The sequence below is a fragment of the Crocodylus siamensis genome, chromosome 3 (assembly GCF_052110815.1).
Source record: "Crocodylus siamensis isolate JL-2025a chromosome 3, ASM5211081v1, whole genome shotgun sequence".
Lineage (NCBI taxonomy): Eukaryota > Metazoa > Chordata > Crocodylia > Crocodylidae > Crocodylus > Crocodylus siamensis.
In genome coordinates, this window is record NC_143397.1 from 205,198,132 (window position 1) to 205,224,283 (window position 26,152).

General features: G+C 40.3%; 1 protein-coding gene across 1 annotated transcript in view; it reads left to right on the forward strand.

Annotated features, from left to right (window-relative positions):
* The window catches only part of LOC149869367 (uncharacterized), a 306,869-nt gene that overhangs the window by 55,426 nt on the left and 225,291 nt on the right, over window positions 1–26,152 (forward strand). The window lies entirely within an intron of this gene.

The following is a 26,152-nucleotide window of genomic DNA, read 5'->3' on the forward strand; positions in this document are numbered from 1 at the left end:
TTATGATAGTGCCCCGTGCTTGTGTGTACTGTCTGCTGTTGACGAGTAGCAAAATTGTTTTGTAGAAGTGGTAGAAATGGGTCTGGGGGTCAGTACAGTCGAAGTCTTGAAATGTATCCTTATTGCTTACATTGTAAAGTGGGATCCCTTTATGCAAATTCAAATTATGCGCCATTTTCCAGGCATGCATGTACAGCGTAAAGCGAAGGAAACCTGTACTGATTTACATTCGGCTAGTTTCCAGTGTTTGTAAGCACAAAAAATGAATTGAACCTTCCTTCGTATTCCTTTTAAAAAAGTGTTTTTCCTAAGTATTGAGCCTCATTTCTTTTACCTGATTTTTCTTTTTTTTTTTTCTTTCTTTTCTTGATCTGGGAGAACGTTTCACAAGATATTCTCATACCTGTGTTGTGATACCAGATAATTCATGGATGACTTCCCTGACAGGGGGTCGGACTTGAAGATCTATAAGGTCCCTTTCGACCCTACTTCTACTTCTATGATTCTATGACTTAAACATCACAAAATTATAGAGTTTAATTCTGGCAGATTAAATGTGGTAGGTCTGGTTTTTGGTGGGTGAAGAAAATGATTGTTATTACTTCAAAATCTGGTGGAATTTCAGTGTCATAATGACTTGAATTGTTTTGTATATGGTATTAATATGTGGTATATTGACTAGGTTTTTTTTACAATTACAGAAGCTATAAATGGAGTGCTGAAAAATCTAAAAATATTAATTTTTAATATAAGCTGGATTAGGAATCTATAAATAGTGAACCTACACAAGTTTCAATTTCTTTGTAAAGCTTTTTATAAAATACCTATTCTTTCTAAATATACTTTAATATTTAAAGGTGAAAAGCAGAAATAATAGTTTGACTCCTAACTATTGACATCATAAACATTTATAATAATTTTCAATCATATTTATTGGATTTGAAAAGGACTGAATGAATAGTAATTTGGAATATAAATAGCATGCAGCTTTATGACCTATGCTAAAATGTAACTATTTTCTTTGTTAAAAATCTTTCACGAACTTTCTTCCTTGTAGGGACAACCAAAAACAAGATTGGTTTACGTCAAACCTGAGTCTAAGCACACTGTGACCTGCACCCTAGTTACATATAGAGCCGTGTTACCTACCCATCATTACTCTTTCTTGCCCTGGCTGGGTCTTTGGGCATCCCTACAGATGAAGGGGATAGCAAAAGGCATACCTCCCTCCCGTAAAGAGGGAGGGACCCCTCTTTCCTCATTCCCAGTAGGCCATCATCATCATTATTATTGTTGTTTGTTTATTTATTTAATGAAATTGGAATAGCATTGTGGATCCCTGACCATGGCCCCGAAGTACTAGATTGAATATAAGCTTATAGCAAATAGTAGTTCCTTACTCAAAAAACTTGTAAGGAACAATAGATGGAGACAAAAAGAAAGGAGATACAATGAGATAGTGGTCAGCATGTTAGCCACTGTTGTTTTCTCTGTGCAATCATTCAGGATGTTTCTGCCTTTCTGAATGATGATCTGAGTTCCTACATGCCAGATCCTACTCTGAAGTAGCAGCAGTAGATCCTGGTTTTGGCATCTGATTGAGATGCAAGAGACATAGTTCTCATTTCTTTAAGCCAGGGCTGTCCAACTTCTAAGTAGATGCACTCCCAGGGGATGCTGAGATGGCAGCTCTCACCTCAGCTCCCTTGCTGTACCATGCCACAAGCTCCCCTGCCACTGTGGATTACGCTGCCCACCCTCTGGCATCAGAGCAAGAAGCAAAAGCTGAAGGAGTGGAGGGGAGGCTAGAGATCCCAGCTGCAGCAGCAGTCAGAGCAATATGGGGTGTGAAGGCTAAGTAGGAGCCCAGTGGCTGCCCATAAGCCACTTATCAGCTGCATGTGGCCCATGTACCACTGTTTGGATAGCCCTGCCTTATGTTATTGTTTCAAGTTCTTTGGAGTTTTGAGTAAGTGTCACTATAATTGTTACTTTTAGGGGACATTTTCAAACATAGTTACAGATTTGTTTTGTTTTGTTTTTTAGTGAAAGGTGTGATTCTAATTTAATAAAATGATTCCAGGAAGTAGGACAATTAAAATCCATCAAACAACTGTTGTATTTATGCCTTTATCCAGTTTGTAACACTTCAGAGGATACTGAACATTGTAATGTAATATAATTGACTAACTAGAGCCCCACTATAATTTAAGTTATCTACAAGAAAAAATGGAGTCTCTTTTAGCATGAATTTATACATAAGTATTTGTGAGTCCCTGGTGATTTTCAGAAAGCTTAATTAGCCATAACTCCCAAAAATTTGGCATCCCCCACAATTCTCACTTGTCTACTGTTTGGTTGGGTTTGTTTGTTTGTGTGTTTGTTTTGGTTTTTTTAGGAAACTGTTTTGACTGTTGTCTTGGTTCTTACACCTTTTTCCTTTTTGGCGGGTCACAGAAGTATTAATATTTATCTACCTTGCCATAGTTCTAGGATTAATTACAGTCTTGTTACTGTAGTGTGAAACTATGAATCTTTTATAAAAGTAATTATAATCTGCCAAGGAATCATAGAGGACCAGAGAAAAAGCAAATACTGTTTTTCTTCTGTTTTAGGCCTAATGTGTACCCATAGGGAGTGAAGAAGTCTTATGATAAACAAGGGGAAAAAGAAATTGGGATGGGGAAATGTATTTCCATATATGTATTTTCTTCAGAGAAAAAAAGATCATTAAAAGTTATAGAAGATAAAAAATATTTAAAAGATAATTAAATAAAAGCAAAGGTACCTTAGTAGCAATGGATATTACAGGCTTCACTGCAAAGCTTGGCTTGTGGACTATACATCATGGTAAAAATATTTCTTCAGGCTTTTTTTTCTGAACCCGATTCATGAAATCCAAACAAGGTAATAACTTGTCTTCATTCTAAACTTCTGTACAGTTGTGTTTGAGGGATTCTTAGATTTGGTATTGAAAAGACCAAAATAATGGTACCGCTTGTAGAAAGAGTGGTTAGGCAGTATTCAGGGGTCATGTGGATTGTTTGTGTTAAATGGAGAAATTAATGATAGTGCTGTAATCATATTTATTTACAAAGAATATACAGAAAATCCAGTTTCTCAAAATTTATTAAAAATCAAACAACAAGAGAGATTTTTTCCCCTCACAGTTGCAAGCCTCTTTCCAGCAAGGACTTTACTCAGAAAATCTGGAGACTCATATTCTAAGTGCATTTCCCAGCTGTTTGGAAAGCTGCTTTGCTTTTCTTTTGTGGTTTTTCTGCCGCTTCTTTTTACACATTCAGCAATATGTAGTTTTTGTGTTTGGGTATAAACAGACACTGTCAAGAGAACTGGATTATCTCTTACAGGATGTGTCCCATCACAGCTGATCTGCTTCACTGGGTGAAATGCATTGTCTCACATCTGGTAGGGGCCCGATCCTGCTGGACAATGCGTGACGTGTTCCTTGCTTACAGAGGCACAACTTGGAGTTTCCCCCGAGCACATCTCTATAAGTGAGGAAAGCCAGGGTCTTATGCTTTCAGAAATGTGCCCCGAGTAATCTCCAGGGTACATCTGTACATGGGAGAAAGCCAGGGTTTCTTGCTTGCTGTGATGTACCCAGGACAGTCTCTGGGATGCATCTTTGTAAGCAAGGAACCGTGGCTTACAAAGACATTCCTTGGAGATTCCCCAGGATGCATCTCTGTAAAAGGGGAAATCCAGGAAGGCTCTCCTGGCACTTGAAGGGCCTGATCTTGTATGTGAATTTCTGGGACATGCAGTATTAGGTCCCTCAAGCCCCAGAAGTGCCTGTCTGAGGCAGCTGGAGAGTGGGGACATAAAGCACATAGATGTCTGTCTCAGTAAAGCAGCCAAAAACTATCACCTTTCTTGCGGTCACAAATTTAGGGCATTTGTGGCGTGGCAAGTGGTATGGACATCTGTTAGCTTGGCCTTTGTGTTGCCAGAAAGAAAATAAAAATTATGGCAGCACATAGGGGTTATCTTCCTACCCTTTGTGTTTAGCCTCCAGTGAAAACTTGCCTTCCATCCTAATCCCCAATCAATATTGCATGTGGTTTATGTTTTAGGTACTAGCTCATATTTATTTCAAGTCCCTTATAAAGGAGCCTAATGGCTTTCCACAATCATCTTGAATGAAGGGCAGATATTGCTCACCAGTTCAATGAGTTTGTACCCAATTCCCACCTCTGCCAAATAGCTTTAATAAAGTTTGTGTCAACACAATGTACCAGATACCTATGTTTTCCTCTGTATTACAGAATAATATGCAGTTATTGGCTGTTGCTCTTCTCCCTTAAGCCTGCTGCAGTTTTACCATGCTCTGTTTATTAAATATTTTAAATAATTTTAATGGAAAGGCTTTATATAAATGTAAAATATGATTACAAGTTTTCATTTGGCTGCAGCATATTGGAACAGTTGTGTTGTTTAGCATACTAGCAAGGAAATGTATTTCGTTTAATGATAGCAAATGGAAATTGTAACTTCTTAATTGGGACAGCCTTAACATAAATTTAGCTGGTGCAAATTAGTTTAAAGGCAAGTAACCAGTTACTAATTAGGCACAGCATTCTCATTTTTGACCAGTGCCTTATACAACTGGATTCGGGTATCCAGTCCACTGGTATCTAGCCAAATAGTTCATCGTTATGGAATTTACATATTCTATTTTCAGAGTCTTGCAAGCCAGCAAAGCTTTAAATTCGTGGTGATAGTAACACTTTACATTGATTCTCTACCCACTGAAAACCATTAGCACCAAAGGAAATTGGATTTATAAAAGCAAAAATAAATTTCTATTTTAAGACCAGATTAAAGCTGTAAACACGCAAAAGATACGTTAGGTTTGTCTAAGAGGTGTGAATCCATTATGGTATTTGACATTGTGTAAATACTCTATAACCTAAAGTTTTTCTCATTGCTAAAAACAGTTGAACAGAATCTCAGTACCTTATATCTTTTAAATAATAGGAAATATTTCAACTTGATTATGTTGAGAATAGAAATAATTTTACTTCCAAACTGGATACATAGAAAAGTAAAAGTATGTGCTATAGTCTGGTTCTGTCTATGACTTTTCTCTGACAAACTGAAATGGTAACATAGGCTCTGTAATGAGATGCCTTCCTGTGATTAAAACAGCTAATCAGTTTTTCCAGCCCAGGAAGGTGTCTTTTGCTTTACCTAAGACTTTGGGTAATATATTATTCTTCAACAAACTGAGAAAAACTTAGGTTTAAACAAGAGTTCCCCTGTGTGCTGTAGACTACTGCCCTCAGCAGCTCCTTTTTTTTCAAGTCCCCTGATTTGGGGTTTGCTCCAAAAGTCTGTTTCACCCTGGTAGCCTCTGCCTACCTCTAATAGAAGACCTGTGGCAAACATCGCATTTATTTATTGAGCAGTTTATATGTTAATTGCATGATAAATTGTAACAAGCCACATGTGCAAGCAATTCATGGCAGAATAAACTGGCAAACCATCCACAAAGATATTTCACATTTTAATATAGAACTTCTTTGCTCTGGTTTGTATTCTATTTTAAATTGAACATGTAGCATGTACATGGGTGACTGGTGCCTCGAGTCAGCGATCAGGGGGCGGGGGGGAGGCCCTGGCAGCTGAAATCACTGCCAATCTCACTCACTTCCAGAAGTGGCATGGCCACTCTTGCTGGTGGCTCCACTCCCAAGCTGGTGCTTACAGGGGGAACACTGGTGCTCCTGCCTGCCCCCCTGCCTGTTGACTCTCAGGGGGTGCATGTGCATCCCCCCTACATGTTGCCACTGAGCATGTATATTCCAAACTGGAGTGGTTCCCTGCCTAATCCTGATAATCACCTGATTGTCAGGATCAGGTGGGGGGCAGCTACCTCATTTGGAATGCAGTTGTTCCCACCTGATCCCACTGATCGGCTGATCTTTAGGATTGTGCAGAGGGGACAGTCTCGGGGTTGGGGACACAGCCATTCCCTGTCTGGTCTCCTGGGTCTGTTTGGGCATCTCATTTGAGGCCTGGATCATCAAGATCAGGTAGAGATCAGCCACAGCTTCCCAGAGCCCATCCCCAATGCTATACTCCTCTCTATACCCTTTGAAAGTCCAGGAGTGGGAAGCCCAGCATTGGGAACCTGATCCCTGATGCCAGGCTCACCACGTGCTGGCAGTCGCATCATTTTCATCTGAGGAACTGTATTTCCCATCCCCAAAATTTTGCCTCCTGCCTATATGGCATGACTTGTGATTTTTGGCATCGGGGATAAAATTCCTCAGATCCTGGTCAGACAATTATATTAATACCTGACAGGGGCCATAGGAACATCTGAGTATGTCCCATCTGTCTGTATTACAGGCCTATTGATCTTAAAGGGAAAAGCTACTTTGTTACAGCTTGATCTTGTAGTCTTAATGAATGCCAAGTAGCATTTAGGCACTGTAGTGCTGAACTCACTATAGGAACCCACAGTGAATATATTTTATGCCAGTAGTCCCTGTAAGGGACTTGTTAATCTTTGCATAATTTCTTATTTGATATAGGGTAAAAATGATATAACAGACAATGACTACTACATCAGGACACTGAACATGAGAAAGGGAGATTTAATTAGCATTGCCAAAGGACTTCTTTCAGATAACAGACTTAGAGGAGGGGGGAGGTAAATTACAAAGTTAGATCTCATATCTGGGATGATAAAGACGGAACAAAATACAATCCTAAATTACTTTGGAGCACTGTACCTATATGCAAGAGTGGTCCTGTTTTACCTTGAACAGTATTTAGAAAATGCTTTCAGCTAAGAACTAGAAATAAGGTTTGGTTCTTTTTGGAAAGATATTGTTATAAGGGGAAAGTTAACCTCTGTATGGTCAAAAGGGCAATAGTTCATATTTGGAGACGGTACTTAGAACTAGGACTCTGCAAAGCTTTGGGTGGTGATTCGATTTGGCCCAATTTGGTTGCTGAATCTCTGAATCCAAATCGAATTGGGGGATCAATTTAAAGGTCTGAATTGATTCAGAGCTCTCCAAATCTTTGGAAAAGATTTGGAGAGCTTTGATTTGGGCAGTTCCCAGTGGCTGCAGCAGGGAGGTGCAGCCCACTCCAAGCTGGTAAGTCCTGGGGGAGGGAACCATGGGGGGACCCCTGCCAGCTCTCCTGAGCCCCCCTACTCTGCCAGCCCCCCCATGGGTGCCCCAGCCCACTCCCCCACCACCCCCATGGCTGTCCCCATCCACCCCAGTTCGGTACTTTAATAAAAAAGCCCTGGTGCTTACCGGGTGCTTCTGGGCAGAAGGGTGATCCCTGCTGCCCCCCACTGCCCCATGCTGCATGGGGGACTCTGCATGAGCCCCCCGGCCCTCCCAGCCTGCCCACGGGTGCCCTGCCTGCACCAGCTCCATCCCTTTAAGAAAAAACAAACAAAAAAGCCCTGGCACTCGCCTCTCCTGCGGCAGCCTCTGGGCTTCAGGGGGCTCATGCAGAGCCACCCCCCCCATATGGTGTGGGGCAATGCAGGGCAGTGAGTATCGCCCCACCCCACTGGTAGGAGTGGTGAATCTGGGGTTTGTTGGTTTGGGGTTTTTTTCTTAAAGTGCTGGAGCTGGCCTGGGTGGGGCAGCTATGGGAGGGCTGGGGGAGTTGGGGGGTGTTGAGGGGCTCATGCAGAGCCCCTCATGCAGCATGGGGCAGTGGGGGGTAGTGGGGATAGCCCCACGCCTGGCAGCACCTGCTGAGCTGGGCCTTTCATTTTTAACAAGTGCCGGGAGCTGGGGCAGCCATTGCCAGGCTGGGGTAGGGGCGGGGGGTGGGCCTGGCTTGGCTGATTCAGAGATTTGGCAGGAGCCGAATCAGATTCGGCTGAATCAAATCGGGACAGTGATTTGAATTACCGAATTGAATCACTGTTCCCCAAATCGGCCAAATCTGAATCTGCAGCAAATACTAGCTGCTTCACACAGGTCTACTTAGAAGAGATAAAATCAGGGTATGTTCTAACTAAAACTAAATCACGTGTTTTAATTGGAGCTGTTTCCGTGTATCAGACTTCTGTGAGTCTGTTCCAAATAAATCTTGCTTTTACTTAATCTAAGAATTATACAGTGTAGGAGTCAATACAACCTACACTAGGAGGAAGAAAAAGCAAAGCCTTCTAGTTATAAGAGATAGTAAAAAGAGGGGAATGGGAGCCAAACCTTACCCTTAGTTCATAATTGAAAAGCATTCCCCCATGTAAGTTGGTCTTTTCCTAACCTGTGCTGCAACAGATGGATGTAAAATGCTTTAGACCCATAGACAATATTGAGATAAAGAAGATGGAGTGGTTTAGTTGGGAAAGACTATTTGGTGGGGAAGGAAGTGATTAAATAGAAGATAGCTCTCTGACTGAATTCCTCAAGGAGTGGTTTTAGGACCAATCTTATGTCAGATTTTCATTAATGATTTTGGTATGAAAAGTAAAAGAGTACCAATTAAGTTATTTCTGGCATAAATTTGGAAGGAATCATCAAGGCAACAGAGGATCAGAAGATCCAGTACAAAGGATTGGGATGATCTTGAGTACTGAAATATTAGAAATGGGTTGGGTTTTTAAAAGTACAATGTGAAAGTGCACTTAAAGACCAACAAGAATTTTTCTGTAATCTGGGAGCCTATCAGCAGGAAACAACAGAGAACGATAGAAATGTGAGTTTGACTAGTCTAATCATAGGATGACTATGAGTAATGAATGTGACAGCTGTGAAAAAGGTAATCTCCGAGTATATGAATATAGCTGTTTTAGTTTGAAGTCAAGCACCTAAGGTACCACCCTGTCCTGCCTTCTGTCAGGATGTTGAGGAGGCAAAGTATTTTCAATAGGGATAGGGAACTCTTAGTGCCATTGTAGAAAACCCTAATGAGATATCTAGAATACTGTGTTCTGTTCTAGTTATCCATGTATGACAAAAACGAATTCTAGCAGAAACAATTTAGAGAAGGATTGTCAGGCATATAGAGAGCCAATCAGTTGAGAGTAATCTAAAATATTTTCACTTTATTTTTGTTTCCTAGAAAAGCAAAAGTTGAGGGTGGGCATGATTCCTCTTAAAGAAGGGAAGGAGAAGAGCTAGTTAAGTTAAAGGGTGGAGGTGCCATAAGAACAAATGGATGTTAGATACTCATGTACAGTTTAGGAATTAGATGGAGAAACACAAGTTTAGAATAATTGTTTGACAAGATAACAACGGATCAATACCCATAACTAGTTTTTGAGATGCGGTTTGATAGGCATGAATGGGATTTTTTTCTTATGATGCCTTTGACAGCAGGGGATTGGACTTCATGATGCAGGGGCTCCAACTGATGCTTTCAAGTCTTAATTTATTTAGAAGTATCTACACAGGTAAATTCTACTCAAAATTAGGAGTTGGAGAATTAGGTTCAGAATAAGTAATCTTCAGAAATGTAGTTATTCCTCAAAAGTGTAGTTAAGGATGCTAAGAATGTTATTAAAATAGACACCATGGAGAGAAAATAATTTATCATGAAAAAGCATCAGACTCAAAACTTGAGATTCTGGGACATGCCTGGCTCTTTCTCAACTCAGTGGAAGCTGAGTGCTCAATAACTTATCAATTGATTTGAAGGCAGTAAAGATATAGCAGACTGTTAACGCCATTGAATTAGTGTAAAATTAAAACAGTGAGCAAAGTATTTAAGTGCTTACAATTATAAATGTGTTCTAAGGTTCTAGAAAAAGTCTAAACAATCAAACACAGATGATTTTTCAAATAGGTCAAATATTTTCATATAAAGATGGCATCATATACAAACACCTATGAGGCTTACTTGAGTTCTGAGTATGCAAACTTGACTTGCATTTCAGGACTTATATTCCTATACATTGACCTTTAATGTTCCTTTAATATTTTGTATGTAATTATTGCAAATTTATATTATATAGAAATGACAACAGATGGTATTTTCAGTTCTTGTATGAATTTCACACAACAAAATGCTGCTGTTACGGCACCATTAGTGTATTTTCCTGGATGAAGTTTGCTGCGTCACAAATGTTATTAACTGCCACTGTAAAATTCTGGTATGCACCAAATAAAGGGATGGGAATAAGAATAAGTACTTAATCCAAGAATTAAAAATACTTGATAGTCTTTAGGCATAGCGGTAGTTGCAAATAATCCCTCCAGTCTCAGATTTAGAGAGGCAGTGACTTCAGAAATGCTAAGTGGCAGGTAGACAGTCTCCTTTTGTTTATATTCCTTCTATTGTTCTGGTATGAACAATTACTATGTCAAAGGACTTCACCAACTGCTTTAAAATGCCATTAGTTTTCTTAAATGAAATGTATCACAGAAAATAGCTCAAGTGCTTAATTTCAGAAGCCTGAATAATATACGATGGACCTACCTTGGGACAAGCAGTCCTTTAACATTTTGTTTGCCCTTGAGATTTAGAAGAAACTATATCTACAGTATTCATAATAAGTAGCAATTTAACCAAGTTCAAATTAGATGTGAACAAATGGATTAACAAGCACCTCATTAAAATTTTAATTTCCATTTCATTTATCACATTTAATAGAATCAACTCCGTTTCAGGATGGGGGAGGATTAATTTCCAAGTGTAACATTAATTTCTCTTGTTTTTATCAATAGATTGAATGTTATTGCAAAATGTACCTTGTCTAGTTTTGGGAATGTCTGATACAAAACTTATACAAGTTTTGCACATAAGATAAAAAAGTATTAAATATTGACAAAATAAGTAAAAATTAAGTTTTCTGTAGATTTTTTTTAAGTGTGCTTGATTTGAAAATACATGGTAGCACTGAATATTTTTAATTTTACTGTTGTGGTAGTATATGCTCTGCTTCTCATGTGTTAACAAATATTTAGAACATTCAAATCAATTACATATTGGGAGAACAGAAAATATACTTCAAGAAAAGAACAGTAGTAAATATTTCAGGTAAAAAAAAATTAACTGCTAAATGAAGACTCCTTCAAAGAAAAGTTATAAAGCATTTTGAATTCCTTGGATGAAAAGTATAATAAACATCTGTAAACCATTATTATTTAATGAAACTATTGCCTAACTTTAAATGGAATTGCCTCTATGACTGAGAGAGAATGTATTACTTTCTCAGAATCACTCAAACAAAAGTACAACAACAGCAATGCAGTTTTTGCAAAACACTCATTTTCAAGAAAAGAGACTCAGAATGATAATTACAGGAATCACACAATTGCAGAAATGTTTGCATCCCTTGGGTGATACATTAAATTCCATTTCTTTAGGCAGAAACTTTTTCTGTAGCCAAGTTAATCCATTGGCCCATTGCAGGGTTTTTCTACCTTTCTCTGAAACATCTAGTATAATCACAAGAAGAAACAAGGTAGGTTTAATTGACCAAGGCCATTGATCAGTTTGTTCATTTGTGTGCTCAATGCTATATCCCTTTACCAATAAATAGATAAATAAAAACAGAAATCATTTAAAAGCTTTTCAGAATGTGCTTTCAAGCATGAGTATTTTTCATTTTGATGGTAGGCTTTTTCATTTTTCTGAAAGCTACTGCAAACTGTTGAGACATCCCCTCCAAAAAACAGGAACACAAGTCTGGAAAGAGCTTCTTGGGGAAATGGAGTCCAGTCCCTCTTGTTGCCAGTCTATAGTTAACCAAATGAGCCATCACCTACAGGCACAAGGAACATGTCCTGGAAAAGGCATGAAGCAGAAGTTGGAGGAGGAAGGGGGAGCCTGAAGACTCCAGTAGCAGCAACAATTTGGAGCAGCAGAGGGAACAATTCCTAGCCTGTGGCCTGCAGGTTAACCCTTTGGGGACCTCCAGTTGGAAAGCCCTTTTTTCAGCCATCCAGTTTCATAAATTCAGTGCCTTTCAAAAATAGAACCATAGGTGAAATAATTTAAATAGATTTTCAGTCTACATTATTCAATACATTAACAATAAAATTGTAGTAAATGGAGAGAAGTGGTCAAGTTTGAATTAGGAAAATTGTTAAATATATAATTACAGAACTACTTTTCTAATACCTGGCTTGGGCAAAAGAGTAAAAAAATGGTTTCCAAATCAATTTGTGAGCTACCATGAAAATATAAGAAGATTAATTAAAAATAAACCTGACATTTTTAAACCTGGACTTCTTTATCGCTACACAATGGGAGATGGAGCATTTAAAATACTACAGCATACTCCAGTCCTGTCTGCATGTAATAATAGCAATAGTATTACAAGAGTAATATGACTATAAACAGTTACATTGTTTACTCATATTATATACATCAACTGCAGCTGGGAAATACATGTACACCTAATATTATGAACTATTTAAGATATGATTTGTATTTAGTGAAGACTGTAGGGAATGTTTATCAGGGAATTATTTAAACTAATTATTTAGGGAAATGCCCAGTGAACATTTACATGTCAAATGCATCTTTTAGTTCTAGTCACTTTTTTTTTCTCCTTGACTCTTTCATGTCATTGTTCCAACCTGGAAGGAACTATAAACAAAATGTGTGTATCAACATACTGATACAGAAGCAAAAAGGACTGTAAAGGTCAGTCTCTAGTGAAATTTTACAGCCTTTTATGTGCAACTAGTTTGCATGCAAGACATGAGGATGAGGATGTCTTGTCTCTTAAAGGTCCTTGTTTCCATGATCCAGTCATGGATTGTAGCAGAGTTGATACGCTGCTTTGCATAAATTTCAACGGCAATTCTCTCCAATAAAGTGTTGAATGCCTTAGGAGAAAGAAGGCACCTCAAGAGGATAGATTCAAATAATTTGTCTAGATCTGATTAATCTCTTAAAAGGAATCTTTTCTCAGGTTCATAATAGTGTTGGTAAAAGACTGAATTCTGATGAGGAGAGGTCCAAAAAACTGCCTCATAAAAGAGAGTCTTCATTTAGCGCACTCTTATTTGGAGGTACATAGGCCTATGGTGATGGCAAAAGTTTTTCTCTGTGCCTTCTTTTGCTATGGTGATAATCCTGTTGTGGTAGTGTTGAGGTGACATAGTCATAATGGTCCAGGAAAAATATGAGAGACCAAGATTTTTTATGGGTTGGGAAGGACATAGACAAGCCTTTGCGTACTACAGTGCTCTTCCCTGGGTCTGTGGTTGAGAAGCAGACCCAGCAGAGCTAAATAGCAGATGGAACAAAGTTTCGTGTAAAACTCCATAGATAAATCGAGGATATAGGAGAAATGATCAGGTAGAAAATAGATAAGACAGGTAAGTGGAAAAGCAGAACTGTTTAGGAGGGTTGTTTGCCTTCTGTGAAGTGGATTGTAATGGGCCATAGAGAGAGAGAGAGAGAGTCAGTCCCTGGTTCTTATAGTCCAATAGGTGAATGCATTTTTATTCCCAGGCTTGTCTTTTGCAGGCCCTTGGATACCAGCCCTCAGTTTTGTAAATTTTCTTTGGGCATGAGAACTTTGAGGTCATACAGGAAGTGTATTTTTGGTTTTAAAAAGTTGTTCTACTGTATCTGCCCTTTATCTTTTTTCTGTGGTCATTCTGCTGTTGACTTTTTGTCTGATTTCATCCATGTAGTTTCCATGAGGATATTTGATGCAGTGGATGAAGCATAACCCATTCTAGGATAGACATGGTGGAAGTCACTAAGTGAGTTTAGGTGTTCTGTCCAAGTAATAAAATGTCATCTATGTAATGCATGTATAGTTCAGGTTTAATGGTGCACTTTTCTAACTTCCAGGTGGCATGTGAAAAGGTTTGCATATTGGGGAACCATTGCTGTGCCCATGGTTTGGAGGGAAGTGTTGGTTGTTGAAAGTGAGTTTTTTGTGGGTGAGCACAAAATGAATGATCTGTGCAATATGTTGTAAATTTGAGTGTTGTCTGTTTTCTTGTATGTATTTCAGACAGGAATCTTTGCCTTTATGGTGTGGGATATTAGTATACAGGCTATTAATATCCATATTTACAAGTACGGTCTTCTTGGTATTCAGGATCTTGTTGAGAAAGTTCGTTGCATCTTGTAGTAACTATTGCTCTTTACATAACAAGTGGTTTCAAAATGGTTTCTAGAAATGTTGATTGTTCTTCAGTGAGTGTACTGAAGTTGGTTATGATGGGTCTGCCAGAGTTACTTTATTTGCGAGTTTTTAGGAGCATATAAACTGTTCCTGGGGTGAGAGGATAAAGGATTAGTTCAAGCAGTTTTTCCTTGAAGCTGGCATGAAAAAGCTGGCATGAAAAAACATTTGATAATGTTTTCTAGTTCAAGAGTGAATACTGGTGTGGGATTTTCCCCAAGTTCTTTATAGTAGTTAGTGTCAAAGAGTTGTCCATTAGCTTAACTGATATAGTGTTGACAGTTAAGGATGACTATAGCTCCTCCTTTGTCTGTTAGTTTGATTACTATTTCATTGTTGGATCTTAGGGGCTGTATCCTGTTTAATTAATCTTCCATGGAAGAGGAAAAAGGACTTTCTCTTTAAACTCTGTTGTTCATGGTAGTATTCTTATGTTTCAATGAGATTGGAAATTGCAGTTTCTAACACCAAATGTAAATTACTTTGGAATATGAGGACAGAATATAATGAAATGAAATTTGCTTGATGCAAATTTGTCAAGAGGAAACTGATATTTCCAGGTTTCAGTAGAGATCAGTTGGTTACCTTGGCTCATGGAGACCTAAAGGAGAGCAAAAAGTTGTCTGGAATGCAAATGAACTGAGGGATCAGTGTAATATATTATAGACCTGTACAGAGCAGCTGTACCAGCCAAACTGTCCCAACTGTTTGAAAAAAGAACAAACAGGTCTGCGTCTCCATAATCCTGGTTCTGTTGTGCTCTCGGGTTTGTACCACTCCTCAGAAGTCTCCATTTTCTCATATTATTTTTGACTTCAGCATATTTATTTTCCCTCTGCACTTGGTTCTCTCAGCTCATTACCCACAGTCCAGAACTCTATTTATATTATACAGCGGGAGAACTGTTATGATGGATACCATTTTGTGAAGCAGACGGTACTGTTCTAGCTTCAGAAATATTGCTGTGACAGCTTCTAATTAAACTTTTTTTCTGCATCTTGTTAGAGACAAAGGGATGTGTCAGGTCATTAAAGGGTGCCTTAGAGTTTTAGTAATTGAGTTGCAGGTGGAAGATGGAACACTGGATAAGGCCAATAAAGACAATTAAGACTTTTTAGTGATAAATGTGCTTCACTTCTGTTGGTTTCTCTGACATCCCAGAATGCCTGTTCCCCATGGCCTTTAGCTGATAGAACATATATAATGGGGACCAGGGCACAATCAGGTGAGACTGGACAAGTAATGCACAGCCTATGGGAAAGATACTCAGAAAGAGGTATGATCCCAGGTTACTAGACAAGACTCTGATCAACGTTTTATTTAGTTACTTATTTATTAGATTTATATGCTGTCCTTTCTAAGAAAAGCTAATGGTGGCTTACTGTAAGAGAACAAAATAACTTAGAACACAGAATAAGGGCAAAAAGCAAGAAAACAAAACACTTTATAAAAGCAAGTAGAGTATCAAAAAAAAAAAAAAAAATCCAGAACCTCCCTAACCAATATCTCTGCCTACCTTTGCTTGTTAAATACCTGTCCAAATAAGGTCTTAAAGTACTTCCAAAAGAGGCCCAGATTCAGGCTGTCATGGATCTTAACGGGGAGGAAGTTCCAGAGCTGAGGAATGACTGCTGAGAATCTCCTACATTTTCACCAAGCAAATCTGGTGCATTTAAAGGAGATTGCTCTCAGCTGATATTTAGGGATTGCATTGGAGTAGTGCTGGGACTTGTGTTGAAAGGGATTTTGTCAGTTAAGGATGGTTGTAGCTCTCTAGAGTGTGCTGCTCTCCTGAGCATTGCTCCTTTTTCAGAAACTGAAATTTTTCAGAAACTGAACAGAATACCTCAGGGGACAAAAAGGTCAAACAGTCACAAACTCCTTCACGACCATTTCAGGCTGGACATAAGGAAAAAACTTCTTTATTGTCTGAGCCCCCAAGGCCTGGAATAGACTCCGCCCAGAGATGGTACAAGCACCTACTCTGGTCTCTTTTAAGAAACATTTGGACGTCTATTTTGCTGGGATCCTTTGACCCTAGCTGACTTCCTGCCCCTGGGGCAAGGCGCTGGACTCGATCTTCCAAGATCCCTTCCAGCCCTAATGTGTATGAAATCTATGAAACTTTTTCTTTGTTTAGCCAAACCATCTCTGAAAGGAGCATGTCCCAAAAACGAAAAACAAGCAAAGTCATAGTTTTATAGTTGGTAGGGTTGGAAGGGACCTGAGCAGATCATTAATACTGAACCCCTGCCGTGGCAGGAAAGAGTACTGGGCTCAAACGACGCCGGCAAAGTGTTCATCCAGCCTTCTTTTAAAGACCCCCAGGGTAGGAGCCAGCACCAATTCTCCTGGAAGCTAGTTCCAGATCCTAGCTGCCCTGACCGTGAAGTAGCGCCTCCTGATGTCTAGCCTGAATCTACCCTCTGCCAGCTTGTGACCGTTATTTCTTGTCACTCCTGGTAGTGCTCGGGGGAACAGGGACTCTCCCAGTGCCTGCTGGTCCCCCCTAACTAGTTTGTAAATGTCACTAGACCCCCCCCTCAGCCTTCTCTTGTGGAGGCTGAACAGGTTCAGGTCCCGTAGCCTCTCCTCATAGGGCCTGCCCTGCTGCCCCCGATCACGTACTCCTCTGGACTCGCTCCATGTTATCCACATCCCTCCTGAAGTATGGCACCCAGAACTGGATGCAGTACTCCAACTGCTGCCTGACCAGTGTCACAGAGAGGGGGAGGATCACGTCCTTGGACCTGCTTGAGATGCATCTGTGGATGCATGACAAGGTACGGTTGGCCTCCCTCACCATGTCCCCACACTGTTGGCCTATGTCCATTTTGGCATCAGTGATGACTCCAAGATCCTTTTCTGCCTCTGTGCTGATGAGAAGGGAGTTCCCCAGCTTGTAGGTATGCTGCTGGTTCTTCCTCCCCAGGTGCAGTACCATGCACGTGTCAGTGTTGAAACCCATCCTGTTATCATCTGTCCACCCCTGTTACCTGTCCAGATCTAATTGCAGGCTGTCCCTCCCTTCTAGTGTGCCCACCTCTCTGCACATCTTAGTGTCACTTGTAAATTTGAACAAGGTGCTTTTCACCCCCTTGTCCAAGTCGCTGATGAAGATGTTAAACAGTGCGGGCCCCAGGACCAAGCCCTGCGGAACCCCACTGCCCACATCTCTCCAGGTTGTATAAGACCCATCCCCCACCACTCTCTGGGTGCAGCCCTCCAGCCAATTAGTGACCCATCTGACTGTGTAGGTATTGATGCCACAGTCTCCTAGTTTTCTAATGAGAAAGGGGTGAAAGACAGTGTCGAAGGCCTTCCTAAAGTCCAGAAAGACTATGTCTACCACAACATCTACCTCTAAGGATTTTGTGACCTGGTCATAGAAGGTCATCAAGTTGGTCTGACAGGACCTGCCTCTAATGACCCCATGTTGGTTGCCCCTAAGCATAATCTCCCCTGCTGTCCCCTCATGGACATGTACCAGAATGATTCTCTCAAAAAGCTTACCCAGGACCGAGGTAAGACTAACTGGCCTATAGTTTTCTGGGTCCTCCTTCCTTCTTGGTTTGGCCACTAAAATGGAAACAGGGCTGTTCTCAAGGCTTCAAGTTTCTATCTTCTGTAGTCAAGACAGGGTGGAAGAGCCTAACCTCTCCTTGCAAAAAAGACCAGTGTCTAGTTTTGGGTGGAGAAAAGCCAGATAATACAATCATGCCACATGCTGATGATGAAGCACTTTAATTTCAAAAGTAACTCAAGAACATGTTGAGTGCCATCCCAAATGTACATCATAGTATCTAAAAACCTACTAATATATGACATTTTTGAATTAGTGGTTTCAGGTAACTGAGTTTTGAAAAGAGCTGGTAGAAAAGCTCTTTATATTTACTAACCGTTGGAACACAGGAAGTTCCAGAATGCTGCCAGAGAACTAATGTTGACCCAGGATTTAAAACAACTTTTAAAAGATGGTCTAGGGAACTATAGGCCTTCCAGTTTGACATCAGTATAGATCCAAATAATGGTATTGCTAAAATAGGGCCTAATTCAAAGAGGGTAATATAATTAATGCTAGTATACATGTGTTTATAAAACAAAATCTTGTCAATCTTTAATTTTTTTGGAAGAGATTACAGGTTTGATGAATAAGAATAATAGTCTGGATGTAATACAGTTAGATTTTATAAGGCTTCATGCTGTGACATTTCGATAAAGAAACTAGAATGATACGAAATTAACATGGCACATATTAAATGGATTAAAAATTGGGTAACTGACAAGCATAAAAATGAATTTGTTAATAGGGAATCATCACCATTGAGCAAAGTGTTTCTAGTGAGGTCATACAGCGATCAGGTCTTATCCCTATGGCTTTTTAACATTTTAATTGGTAACCTGGGAGAAGATATAAAACACTGGTACAGTTTTCAGATGATAGCTTGTCCATATTAAAAGGTCTCTCATGCCATGTTTTGTTAAAATGGTTCTTTAGATATTGGAGAATTTTCCTTTTTAGCCTACTATTTGTGAATTCAAGTTTCTCACATGGAAACTTTGGGTGTTTATAGACATGCTCTGGGAGGTGGGTGAGGGGAGTGCTTTAATTAGCACCCAGAGAGTCATATGTATTAGTGTCCCTACGCTGAAATTGATGGTGGGGGTGCTTCAACTAAAGCTTGTTGAATTAGCTGCTTTAGTTAACATGCCCCCACTGCCATTTTTCAGCATGGGGATGCTGATACACATGATGCTGATACACATGCTCCAGCAGACTCAATTAATGCCTCCCTGCATGTGTACAGGTGTCCTTTATTTCTGGTTCTTAGTTGAGCCAGATCTTGAACATTTTCCTAAGGTGTTTTCAGTTAAAAGTGTGATAAAGAAAACTATCCTTAAATCAGTTTTAGTCAAGGCGATCTGTGGGAGAGTTGTATATGTTTTTCTACATTTTACTGTGAACCACTGCTTATACTTGCTGATTATGCAATTGATCAAGATATGACATAACAAGATCTAAGGGCTGGAAATGGAAGCTGAATGAATTCAAACTAGACATGAGGTGTATACGAACTCTTTTTAACAGTTATTAAGGGATATGGTAGATTTTTAATCCCTTGATTGTATTAAATAATATTTTGTTGTCTTTTTGAAAGAGAAACTCAAGTTCAAAAGTGTCTTAAACCCCCTCTACACATGCAGCTTAATGCACGATGGGATCTAATGCGCCATTCACACAACTGTGCTTCCTGCCGTTCCACATGCAAATGGCAGGAGGCATGATTGCGATATCATGCATTATATCTTATTGCACTATATTACTGGTGCAGGGGGAGCTTGATCCTGAGCTCCCCCTGCACTGGCAAGAAGCAGTTTCCTGCATCTGGGAGCCCCATGCACCCCAGCTGAGCGGGAAACTCCCAGGGGCTAGAGCATTGTTGAGTGAAGCCTCTGAACCTGGGGAATTGTGGCTGCCATAGGGCTCAGAGGTTTTATGCTGCGTGTGGGGCAGTTGGGAGTTCTGTTAGCTGACAGGGCTCACATCTGTAGGGGAGACCCTGCTATACATGTAAGTGGAAGCTCCAGAGCAACTAGCTATAAGGTCAGTACATATTTTCAGGTTCTAACTTCATAGTTGGTTGGAGCTTTTTATTGTGTGACAGCTACTTTGTGCAATTACTATGAGACCAGCTACGCAAGCAATTAGCCAGTTAATTGAGCAATACCTGTAACACATATAGGGGTCCAGAGACACAGTTCATGGAGCTGTTTTATCCATCTCACAGGTCACATAAAGGCTGGGAATATGGGGGATGGGGGGGTTGGGTGAGCAGGCATGTGGCTTGTCAACAAATTCTCAGCTACTGTTGAGGAGGCTGAGCAGTCCAGATCCAGCAAGGAGAGTTTGACACCCTTGCTCTAATTCAGTTATCATCCATTGGGCTGGACGCTGGAATTAAATGGGTGGAAGTGTATGGTCTATGGATTTAAAGTATGGACAAAGAAAGCAATTATACCAATTAAAGTGCCAGGGAAGTTTTTGCATTTCAAGTTGATAAACATTAAGTGTTTAATTTGCTTGCTGTATCCTTCTGTAAGAGAAAGTGAAAATGTGTTTGTGTAGTAATTTCATTCTAGGGTAAACTGCCTTGGTTTAGCTTCCACCAGAATAGGAGCAAATATATTAAACACTTAAAATATATTAGCTGATGAACTTTCTAAAGAAGTAAGACTCCCTGGTGTTTTTAATTTGGTTGTTTAGCCTATCCACAGCCCAAAATGATCATGATGGTCCTGTAACTGGCACTTAGTCCCAGGGGCAGCCATGTCACCCCCTGATGGCCATGTAGCACCTGCCCTGCTCAGGTTCCTAAGGTAGCCTCCTTTTTCTCCTGTCTACCACACCTTAATGTTGTTTCTGAAAAGGGAAGCTGTCCCAGGGTCTCAGAGGGAGTCCTGTGGAGCCTCAGCCTTTCTGGCGTCCACGACTTTAGCTGCACTGGCTTCTGGGTCCCAGCCCTAGTCTCACCTTTTTGGCTCATTTTCTGCCCTCTTGGGCCCCTAGCTCTTGTTCTTGCCCAGCTTCAGGCTGCCTCAGTTGTGTTTCTGTCCCAGATTTTGGCCCTCTTGGCCGCGGCGTGCCCAAGTCATTAGCTCCAAGCCTCTGGCCAGGCTTAAAACACTCTCATGCTTGTAAGGCCCCTCTGCAACTCCTCCTTCGTCCCTTGTAGTCACTTTTGGTCCACTGATGTAAACTATAACAAAAAGTAAGCTCACTGGCTGCAACAAAAACTCTGCCCACAATGGGTCTAAACATACATCTCAGTTTACTGGCTGTACCACAACAATTTCCCCTACCCTGGGTCATGTTCCCCTGTAAGCCTTCAGCACCTTACTGATAGTTCCCTGGGCAGCTTAGGTCTCAGCCAGTCGCTGTCCTGCAGCCCACCTGTTCAGGAGCCCTTCTCCCTGTGTTCTCTTCAGCCTGCTGCTGTGTATTCAGCTCCCCTTAAATAACAGGAGCTTCTGGCCTTTTTGGCCTAAGAGAGAATGGAATAACTTGTAATGTTCCTGATAAGTTAATTTTTATGATTTGGGGAAGACAGACAGTTAGGGGTGGCTATAGGAGAATGTTGGAAGAACCAATGTATTTTGGAAATAAATTATTCCTGTAAAAAATATAATTTGAAATTTCCAGTTAGTTTGTTGAAGAGGTAAACTTTTTTTTCCTCCTTAGGGAAGTATACCATTTGAGGTATGTATTGTAAATTCAATTGTGCTAATTTTTAATATAGCATAGATTCTGTTTTTTTCCCCTGATGTGACATCTCTTAGGACTTATACAACATTTATTGAAAAATGTTTCAGATTTTTTTTTAAATAGCAAAATGTCCTTTATCTTCTGTTTTTGAAGGTTTATTTTATGGAATCAAAACTCGACCATTTATATTTGTATTAGAACTGGGAATTGTTTTACTATAATAATAATACTTAGTACTTTATGTAGCATATTACATTTTTCAAGTGTTTTCCAAATATTAATCAATCTAATACATAATTTATTTTACTGTTATCTGTTCTTGGTTATATTTGCACTAAATTGGTCAAAAAAGAACTGCTGATTCATAGCAATGACATCTACTATTTCTCGTTGAGAAATAGAAATGCTATCTATATCTGAAACAATAAAATGCTTTTTAAAAATTAAAATGCTATGGATTACTTTTGGCTATTGTGAACTAAAATCTTAAGATGAAGGCATAAACATATTGGAACCTATACATTTCAGGGATAATAATTACAGCCTTTTTTTCCTTTCCAAATTATGGGAAGACTTGAAGAATTTCTTCGTACTTTGAATAGCAATAATAACTCTTCCTTAAATTTCTAAAATACTTTTCCACCAACAAAGTATCCCAGGATGTTTTATAAAAGCATTCCTGACATGTAGCTGCCCCTATAGTAGAACATAGCTGTTTAACAGTGTCAAACACACTATAGTAGTCTTGGACAGGAAACAGAGAAAGCTGGGGAAAATTAGACAGGAAAGTAATTGTCTAAACCAAAGTTTGGTCTAGATACTAATACTTAAGAAATACTACCAAAATGCCAGCTCTCTCCATTGTAATTCATAGAATCATAGGGAAGTGAAGGGACATTAGGGAGTCATTTAGTTCAACCTCCTCCTCAAGGAAGGATCACAACTATGTTTAAACAAGCTTATCCAACTGTTTATCTAATGTTCTCTAAAAACTTCCAAGGATGAAGATTTTACCACCCATCTAGGGAATCTGTGCCAGTGCCTAATCATGCTCATAGAAAGTTTTTCCTAATATCCAAGCAAAATTTTCCTTGTTGAAGTTTATGATCATTGTCCAATGATTTGTCCTGTCCAGTGCAGCCAAAAGAATATTCTTTCACCATCTTCTTTGTATTTGAAGGTGGTTACACTCTCAAACTTTTCTTCTCCAGACCAAATAATGCCAGTTCTTCTAATCTTTCCTTGTATGCCTTGTTTCCCAGACCCTTAATCATTTTTGTTGTTATGGGAAAGATTTGATCCTAGAGGAGCCAGCAATGGATTTGAAGCTGGTAAGATAGTCACCCTTTTTATTACACCTTGTCTTGAAGTGAGGCTGTTTCAGTACAGGAAACCCTTGCTATTCACGGGTTTGGCATTTGTGGTTTCAAATATTCATGAATGCCGAACCTCCATTTTAAATGCACTTTTTACACTTACAGGAGCTCTTTGGGAGCTCCATGCTTGCTGCTGCCAGGCTCCTGCCATCGCCACTTGCACTGCCACCGAAACCGTGCACCCCCCGCCAGCCACCGGGGGCATTGCGTTCATGAACACAGTGCCTTATTCACGGATGTCACCATTCGCGGGGGATACAAGAATGTATCCCCCACAAATGGCGAGGGTCGCCTATATAGTGTTCCATTACCAGAAATATAATTTTTAGAGTGTTTACCAGTTAAACTCTTAAGCAGAGAAAAGTGTAACTGTGAAAGAATGTAAGCACATAATAAAACTTAAAATGCCAAAGAACTTAACTGGCTTATCTGAATGCCAGTTAGAATCTACTGACTTAAAAATCATGAAGCTGAAAAGCATGAGTGCCTGCTTTATTGAAGAACTGTTCAGGTCCCTATGGTCCCTGGACTACATTACTCCCTTTTGGCTTTTCTGGTTTTTCATGTTTCCTAACTCTGAGGTGCAGGAGAACCCATTGAACTGATTTTCTTGAAAAAATTGAGCGGAAGGGATGCATAACTGCATAATTACATTGTTGAAATTGTGGGGGAGCTCTGAGGAGAAACCTAGTGGCTTTGTGCAGCTAGGGGTCATTTATGCAGTGAACTTAATGAGCACATTTGGGAACTGCTGCTGTATGTTCTCAACTGCTGCTGAAGACTGAGGCTGCAATTAGGATGCAAGTCAGAGAATTTTACATCTAGGAAAGCCCGAGTAACAATATTAGGTTATGAGACATTTTCTACATTTAATGTGCTTAATGTTCTTTATAGCATTATTTAATGTGTGATTTGTTATTGTTAGGTCCCTGAGTAAACATCCCATTCATATGAATATAGGAAGTACAAGCTACTAGTCTTCAGAAGACATTATGAAGAACTAGAAATTTAATTTCCCCCTTCTAATTCTTGAGCAGACTTTCTGTTGGAAGAATGAGTTCTGTAGTAAATGACATTGCTATCAAATTATGGAAGACATGGGCATTTAAGTGTTTCATTGTTTGAGCTATCTAAGTTAGGTTTTATCAGAAAACTTTAAAGAACTTCATAGGAATAGAGACTTCAGCATCCTATGCTTCCTCTTAAAAATGTAAGAAATATGAAAATGCATTTATCTGTTTCACAAATAGTAGCTTTGCATTAGGCCTGTGCTAATAGGGAAGTAGTCAGTTCAGATTTGGATTCAGCTGATTTGAAGGACAGTGATTTGATTCAGATCACTGTCCTGAATCGATTCAGCCAAATCAGCTTCAGAAGATTTGGTGCTGATTCGGAGATTTGGCCATAGACCATAATGGGGAATCACTGAAATACCTATTGGTTTGGCATTTTTTGGCAGGTTTGGATGAAAACAGCAGGAGTGGTAGCCCCTTCAGAGGGCATGAAGTCTGCCAAGTTTCAAGGAGATAGGTGTGGGGGTTTCTGGGAAACTGCACCTCAACAGGCTGACAAGCAGAACTCATGATGTGGGACTTTGTGTGTGTGTGTGTGTGTGTGTGTGTGTGTGTTAAGGTGCAGCAGATGAAAACTGCAAGGCTGATAACCCCTGTTTTCACCCTCACAACTCCACTGTAACCAGCAAACCTCAGGCCTCTCAGAGGTCTTACAGATCTGAGCTTTCCCCAGCCAGGACTGTGTGGTGGCTGGAGGTTATCAGGTGTCTCCTGCTCTTACCTGCCTTTCACCCGGGAGGTTTGAAGTCCTGGTATTTCCTGGGGTTGCTGAACCACTGGCAGTCCCACCCAGACCTCCCTACCATGGCAGGGTGCAGTTTTAAGTCATTCTCAGGGTGATGTGGGGCCTCCTCCTCCCCATATAGCCCCAGCCCTTATACCTCCAAGTTCTTCCTAGAATGGGAGCTCAGGAGGAAGATGTTCTTTTCCTGCTGTCTGGCGAGAAGCTAAACTGCTGCCTCCAGCTCTGACAGGGCATTAAATGGCTGCTCTCATTGGCACCTGTCATGCCACATACATAGCCCCTTGTGCAGGCATGAGGGAAGCCTATCAGGTTTCAGGCAGAGTGGTCCAAGGGTGTCTGTGAAACTGCACCTCAAACTGCTGAATGTAAAACTCACGTCACTTGTGTGTGTTAAGAGGTGTAGGTTGTAGCCATGTTGGTCTAAGGACATAGCCCAGACAAGATTCTTAGGGTCAATCTGATATTTTTTATTAGACCAACTGAATAGTTTGAAAAATTCTTCTTTGCAGGCTTTTGGGTTTAAAAACCCTTCATTAGGCTGAGGAAGCATCTAGTTGGTGTGTGCGCGCTCTTCCTGGATGGAAGGAATAGTAAAGAAGCCAGATGCTGGCATGCAATGCAGGCAAGAAAGCCAGTCAGTGGAAATGAAAATGGAGGCATCAGGGGGTGAGAGACAGTTTGGGGTTAGGAACGGGAAGGGGAAGGAAGGAGGATGTAGTAGGTAAAAGTGGAGAGGTACCTGTTGTTTCTGGAGAGTCAAATGTCAGGCAGCTTGTAGTGTGTCATAAATCCAATGTCTATATTTGAGTCCATGAGTTTCTGTATCTAGGAGCTTGATGAAGTGAAGTTCAGAAGCCCATCTATGAAAAGTGGTTTGTGAATTCAGACTGAACCTTGCTAACCTCATCACCAAAAGCCAACTTCCTACTGCCCAAAACATACCTAATGGATCCAGATCATGCCATGACAAGAAATGCAGAACCTGCCAATGTATCTCCAGAACAGTATAAACTGTTCACCAGAATCTATTACAGACAAGAATACCCAACAACCTGTAGGGGCACATTTCTCACAAGAAAACCACTCAGTCTCCAGTCTTTCAGTCTTGATCCTCAAAGGGAATTTACAAACTACTTTTCACAGACAGGCGTATGAACCTCACTTCATCAACCTCCTAGATGCAGAAACTCATACATGCAATGTCTATATTGAGTCTATGATACATTACAACTTGCTGGACACTGATTCCCCAGGTACCTCCCCACTTTTACCTCCTACATCCCCTCCCCCCCTACTATAGCCTGTCTCTCACCCCCTGATGCCTCCATTTCCATTTTCACTGACTGGCTTTCTTGCCTGCATTGCATACCAGTCTCTGGCTTCTTTACTATTCCTTTCATTTAGAAAGAGCATGAACGCACGTGCGCACCCCCCCCCCCAACTAGATGCTTCCTCAGCCTGATGAAGGGTTTTAAACCTGAAAACCCATGTCTCACAGATGGCATTTCAGGCAGCTTAGCTGAGCTCACCTGGAGCATCACAACTCCACTGCAGCCAGCAAGCCTCAGGCCTCTCAAAGATCTT